We start from the raw sequence: 7,241 nt of genomic DNA on the forward strand, positions 1-7,241 counted from the left end.
TTTGTCTTCTTTCTGTATGCTAGGTCTTGCTTGTCCTATGTTGCTCTGTCTGTATGCTACATCTTGCTTGTTCTATGTTGCTCTGCGAGTGCTCACTGCTCAATGATTGTCTATATTGTAATTGTTTTTAATAACCTGCCCAGGGACTGTGGTTGAAAATTAGACAGCTGGCACTTTTACTAAAACGTTGATTAATGTGCCCTGTCCCTGTAAAAATAAAATAAACTCAAACTCAAACTCAATGGTAGAGCAGCAACAGGACACTTTAATGGTTTATCAGCGTTATCATATCCTTCTTCATCCAAGACGAGACAATATGTTGTTAATAAGAATTCTTAATAATGATAATAATACTTGATTGACATTTCAGACGACTGTCCAGACGATTACATATGAAGTGGTTTCGTCCGACAACCATCACTGGCCCCCTTACCCACCAAGCCCCTTGCCCCCTTTCCCACCAAGCCCCTTGCCCCCTTACCCACCAAGCCCCTTGCCCCCTCTCCCCTCAAGCCCCTTGCCCCCTCTCCCACCAAGCCCCTTGCCCCCTTTCCCAACAAGCTCCTTGCCCCCTCTCCCACCAAGCCCCTTGCCCCCTTTCCCACCAAGCCCCTTGCCCCCTTTCCCACCAAGCCCCTTGTCCCCTTTCCCACCAAGCCCCTTGCCCCCTTTCCCACCAAGCTCCTTGCCCCCTCTCCCACCAAGCCCCTTGCCCCCTTTCCCCTTTTCCCACCAAGCCCCTTTCCCCCTCTCCCACCAAGCCCCTTGCCCCCTTTCCCACTTTCCCACCAAGCCCCTTTCCCCCTTTCCCACCAAGCCCCTTGCCCCCTTTCCCACCAAGCCCCTTGCCCCCTTTCAAAACACGCTGGGCTTTACTGCACTGTACTCATCCAGGACAAGATCAACGTCCTGGATGAGATAACTACCTGTTATAGAGGTTCTACTGGTCTGATCGGTTGGTGAATTAAATGTTGTACATGGTCACACAATATTTATACACAATAATATGCACAATATGCACAATATACACAATATACATTGTGTGACCAATAGTAGTGCACAATACAGGGAATAGGGCTCTAGTCTATAGTAGTGCACTATATAGGGAATAGGGCTCTGGTCTATAGTAGTGCCACTATATAGGGAATAGGGCTCTGGTCTATAGTAGTACACTATATAGGGAATAGGGCTCTGGTCTATAGTAGTACCACTATATAGGGAATAGGGCTCTGGTCTATAGTAGTGCACTATATAGGGAATAGGGCTCTGGTCTAAAGTAGTGCACTACATAGGGAATAGGGTTCTAGTCTATAGTAGTGCACTATATAGGGAATAGGGCTGTGGTCTATAGTAGTACCACTATATAGGGAATAGGGCTCTGGTCTATAATAGTACACTATATAGGGAATAGGGCTCTGGTCTATAGTAGTGTACTATGTTGCATATAGTTGGTGGTTGAAGATATCCCTCTAGTGGTGTGGGGGCTGTGCTTTGGCAAAGTGGGTGGGGTTATATCCTTCCTGTTTGGCCCTGTCCGGGGGTGTCCTCGGATGGGTCCACAGTGTCTCCTGACCCCTCCTGTCTCAGCCTCCAGTATTTATGCTGCAGTAGTTTATGTGTCGGGGGGCTAGGGTCAGTTTGTTATATCTGGAGTACTTCTCCTGTCCTATTCGGTGTCCTGTGTGAATCTAAGTGTGCGTTCTCTAACTCTCTCCTTCTCTCTCTCGGAGGACCTGAGCCCTAGGACCATGCCCCAGGATTACCTGACATGATGACTCCTTGCTGTCGCCAGTCCACCTGGCCGTGCTGCTGCTCCAGTTTCAACTGTTCTGCCTTCTTATTATTCGAACATGCTGATCATTTATGAACATTTGAACATCTTGGCCATGTTCTATTATAATCTACACCCGGCACAGCCAGAAGAGGACTGGCCACCCCACATACCCTGGTTCCTCTCTAGGTTTCTTCCTAGGTTTTGGCCTTTCTAGGGAGTTTTTCCTAGCCACCGTGCTTCTACACCTGCATTGCTTGCTGTTTGGGGTTTTAGGCTGGGTTTCTGTACAGCACTTTGAGATATCAGCTGATGTACGAAGGGCTATATAAATAAATTTGATTATATAGGGAATAGGGCTCTGGTCTATAGTAGTACCACTATATAGGGAATAGGGCTCTGGTCTATAGTAGTACCACTATATAGGGAATAGGGCTCTGGTCTATAGTAGTACCACTATATAGGGAATAGGCCTCTGGTCTAAAGTAATACCACTATATAGGGAATAGGGCTCTGGTCAATAGTAGTACCACTATATAGGGAATAGGGCTCATGTCTATAGTAGTACCACTATATAGGCAATAGGGCTCTGGTCTATAGTAGTACCACTAAATAGGGAATAGGGCTCTGGTCTAAAGTAGTACCACTATATAGGGAATAGGGTTCTGGTCTATAGTAGTGCACTATATAGGGAATAGGGCTCTGGTCTATAGTAGTACCACTATATAGGGAATAGGGCTCTGGTCTATAGTAGTACCACTATATAGGGAATAGGGCTCTGGTCTATAGTAGTACCACTATATAGGAATAGGGCTCTGGTCTATAGTAGTACCACTATATAGGGAATAGGGCTCTGGTCTATAGTAGTACCACTATATAGGGAATAGGGCTCTGGTCTATAGTAGTACCACTATATAGGAATAGGACTCTGGTCTATAGTAGTACCACTACATAGGGAATAGGGCTCTGTCTATAGTAGTACCACTATATAGGGAATAGGGCTCTGGTCTATAGTAGTACCACTATATAGGGAATAGGGCTCTGGTCTATAGTAGTACCACTATATAGGGAATAGGGCTCTGGTCTATAGTAGTACCACTATATAGGGAATAGGGCTCTGGTCTATAGTAGTACCACTATATAGGGAATAGGGCTCTGGTCTATAGGTAGTACCACTATATAGGGAATAGTGCTCTGGTCTATAGTAGTGCCACTATATAGGGAATAGGGCTCTGGTCTATAGTAGTACCACTATATAGGGAATAGGGCTCTGGTCTATAGTAGTACCACTATATAGGGAATAGGGCTCTGGTCTATAGTAATACCACTATATAGGGAATAGGGCTCTGGTCTATAGTAGTGCACTATATAGGGAATAGGGCTCTGGTCTATAGTAGTGCCACTATATAGGGAATAGGGCTCTGGTCTATAGTAGTACCACTAAATAGGGAATAGGGCTCTGGTCTAAAGTAGTACCACTATATAGGGAATAGGGTTCTGGTCTATAGTAGTGTACTACATAGGGAATAGGGCTCTGGTCTATAGTAGTGCAGTATATAGGGAATAGGGCTCTGGTCTATAGTAGTACCACTATATAGGGAATAGGGCTCTGGTCTATAGTAGTGCCACTATATAGGGAATAGGGCTCTGGTCTATAGTAGTACCACTATATAGGGAATAGGGCTCTGGTCTAAAGTAGTACCACTATATAGGGAATAGGGCTCTGGTCTATAGTAGTGCACTATATAGGGAATAGGGCTCTGGTCTATAGTAGTGCCCTATATAGGGAATAGGGCTCTGGTCTAAAGTAGTGTACTATATAGGGAATAGGGCTCTGGTCTATAGTAGTACCACTATATAGGGAATAGGGCTCTGGTCTATAGTAGTACCACTATATAGGGAATAGGGCTCTGGTCTATAGTAGTGCCACTATATAGGGAATAGGGCTCTGGTCTATAGTAGTGCCACTATATAGGGAATAGGGCTCTGGTCTATAGTAGTGCCACTATATAGGGAATAGGGCTCTGGTCTATAGTAGTACCACTATATAGGGAATAGGGCTCTGGTCTACAGTAGTACCACTATATAGGCAATAGGGCTCTGGTCTATAGTAGTGCACTATATAGGGAATAGGGCTCTGGTCTATAGTAGTACCACTATATAGGGAATATGGCTCTGGTCTATAGTAGTACCACTACATAGGGAATAGGGCTCTGGTCTATAGTAGTACCACTATATAGGGAATAGGGCTCTGGTCTATAGTAGTACCACTATATAGGGAATAGGGCTCTGGTCTATAGTAGTACCACTATATAGGGAATAGGGCTCTGGTCTATAGTAGTTCACTATATAGGGAATAGGGCTCTGGTCTATAGTAGTACCACTATATAGGGAATAGGGCTCTGGTCTATAGTAGTGCCACTATATAGGGAATAGGGCTCTGGTCTATAGTAGTACCACTATATAGGGAATAGGGCTCTGGTCTAAGGTAGTACCACTATATAGGGAATAGGGCTCTGGTCTATAGTAGTGCCACTATATAGGGAATAGGGCTCTGGTCTATAGTAGTACCACTATATAGGGAATAGGGCTCTGGTCTATAGTAGTACCACTATATAGGGAATAGGGCTCTGGTCTACAGTAGTACCACTATATAGGCAATAGGGCTCTGGTCTATAGTAGTACCACTATATAGGGAATAGGGCTCTGGTCTATAGTAGTGCCACTATATAGGGAATAGGGCTCTGGTCTACAGTAATACCACTATATAGGGAATAGGGCTCTGGTCTATAGTAGTACCACTATATAGGGAATAGGGCTCTGGTCTAAGGTAGTGCACTATATAGGGAATAGGGTTCTGGTCTATAGTAGTGCACTATATAGGAAATAGGGCTCTGGTCTAAAGTAGTGCACTATATAGGGAATAGGGTTCTGGTCTATAGTAGTGCCACTACATAGGGAATAGGGCTCTGGTCTATAGTAGTGCACTATATAGGGAATAGGGCTCTGGTCTATAGTAGTACCACTATATAGGGAATAGGGCTCTGGTCTATAGTAGTACCACTATATAGGGAATAGGGCTCTGGTCTATAGTAGTACCACTATATAGGAATAGGGCTCTGTTCTATAGTAGTACACTATATAGGGAATAGGGCTCTGGTCTATAGTAGTGCACTATATAGGGAATAGGGCTCTGGTCTATAGTAGTACCACTATATAGGGAATAGGGCTCTGGTCTACAGTAATACCACTATATAGGGAATAGGGCTCTGGTCTATAGGTAGTACCACTATATAGGAATAGTGCTCTGGTCTATAGTAGTGCCAGTATATAGGGAATAGGGCTCTGGTCTATAGTAGTACCACTATATAGGGAATAGGGCTCTGGTCTATAGTAGTACCACTATATAGGGAATAGGGCTCTGGTCTATAGTAGTACCACTATATAGGGAATAGGGCTCTGGTCTATAGTAGTACCACTATATAGGGAATAGGGCTCTGGTCTATAGTAGTGCACTATATAGGGAATAGGGCTCTGGTCTATAGTAGTACCACTAAATAGGGAATAGGGCTCTGGTCTAAAGTAGTACCACTATATAGGGAATAGGGCTCTGGTCTATAGTAGTGTACTATATAGGGAATAGGGCTCTGGTCTATAGTAGTACCACTATATTAGGGAATAGGGCTCTGGTCTATAGTAGTACCACTATATAGGGAATAGGGCTCTGGTCTATAGTAGTACCACTATATAGGGAATAGGGCTCTGGTCTATAGTAGTACCACTATATAGGGAATAGGGCTCTGGTCTAAAGTAGTACCACTATATAGGGAATAGGGCTCTGGTCTATAGTAGTGCCACTATATAGGGAATAGGGCTCTGGTCTATAGTAGTACCACTATATAGGAATAGGGCTCTGGTCTATAGTAGTGCCCACTATATAGGGAATAGGGCTCTGGTCTATAGTAGTACCACTATATAGGGAATAGGGCTCTGGTCTATAGTAGTACCACTATATAGGGAATAGGGCTCTGGTCTATAGTAGTACCACTATATAGGGAATAGGGCTCTGGTCTATAGTAGTACCACTATATAGGGAATAGGGCTCTGGTCTATAGTAGTACCACTATATAGGAATAGGGCTCTGGTCTATAGTAGTACCACTATATAGGGAATAGGGCTCTGGTCTATAGTAGTGCCACTATATAGGGAATAGGGCTCTGGTCTACAGTAATACCACTATATAGGGAATAGGGCTCTGGTCTAAGGTAGTGCACTATATAGGGAATAGGGTTCTGGTCTATAGTAGTGCACTATATAGGAAATAGGGCTCTGGTCTAAAGTAGTACCACTATATAGGGAATAGGGTTCTGGTCTATAGTAGTGCCAGTACTACATAGGGAATAGGGCTCTGGTCTATAGTAGTGCACTATATAGGGAATAGGGCTCTGGTCTATAGTAGTACCACTATATAGGGAATAGGGCTCTGGTCTATAGTAGTACCACTATATAGGGAATAGGGCTCTGGTCTATAGTAGTACCACTATATAGGGAATAGGGCTCTGTTCTATAGTAGTACACTATATAGGGAATAGGGCTCTGGTCTATAGTAGTGCACTATATAGGGAATAGGGCTCTGGTCTATAGTAGTACCACTATATAGGGAATAGGGCTCTGGTCTACAGTAATACCACTATATAGGGAATAGGGCTCTGGTCTAAGGTAGTACCACTATATAGGGAATAGTGCTCTGGTCTATAGTAGTGCCAGTATATAGGGAATAGGGCTCTGGTCTATAGTAGTACCACTATATAGGGAATAGGGCTCTGGTCTATAGTAGTACCACTATATCGGGAATAGGGCTCTGGTCTATCGTAATACCACTATATAGGGAATAGGGCTCTGGTCTATAGTAGTGCACTATATAGGGAATAGGGCTCTGGTCTATAGTAGTGCACTATATAGGGAATAGGGCTCTGGTCTATAGTAGTACCACTAAATAGGGAATAGGGCTCTGGTCCAAAGTAGTACCACTATATAGGGAATAGGGTTCTGGTCTATAGTAGTGTACTACATACGGGAATAGGGCTCTGGTCTATAGTAGTGCAGTATATAGGGAATAGGGCTCTGGTCTATAGTAGTACCACTATATAGGGAATAGGGCTCTGGTCTATAGTAGTACCACTATATAGGGAATAGGGCTCTGGTCTATAGTAGTACCACTATATAGGAATAGGGCTCTGGTCTAAAGTAGTACCACTATATAGGGAATAGGGCTCTGGTCTATAGTAGTGCCAGCATATAGGAATAGGGCTCTGGTCTATAGTAACCACCACTATAATAGGGAATAGGGCTCTGGTAATAGTAGTACCACAAACAGGGAATAGGGCTCTGGTCTATAGTAGTACCACTATATAGGGAATAGGGCTCTGGTCAAAGTAGTACCACTATATAGGGAATAGGGCTCTGTATG

This window comes from Oncorhynchus tshawytscha, linkage group LG05 (genome assembly GCF_018296145.1).
Source record: "Oncorhynchus tshawytscha isolate Ot180627B linkage group LG05, Otsh_v2.0, whole genome shotgun sequence".
Lineage (NCBI taxonomy): Eukaryota > Metazoa > Chordata > Actinopteri > Salmoniformes > Salmonidae > Oncorhynchus > Oncorhynchus tshawytscha.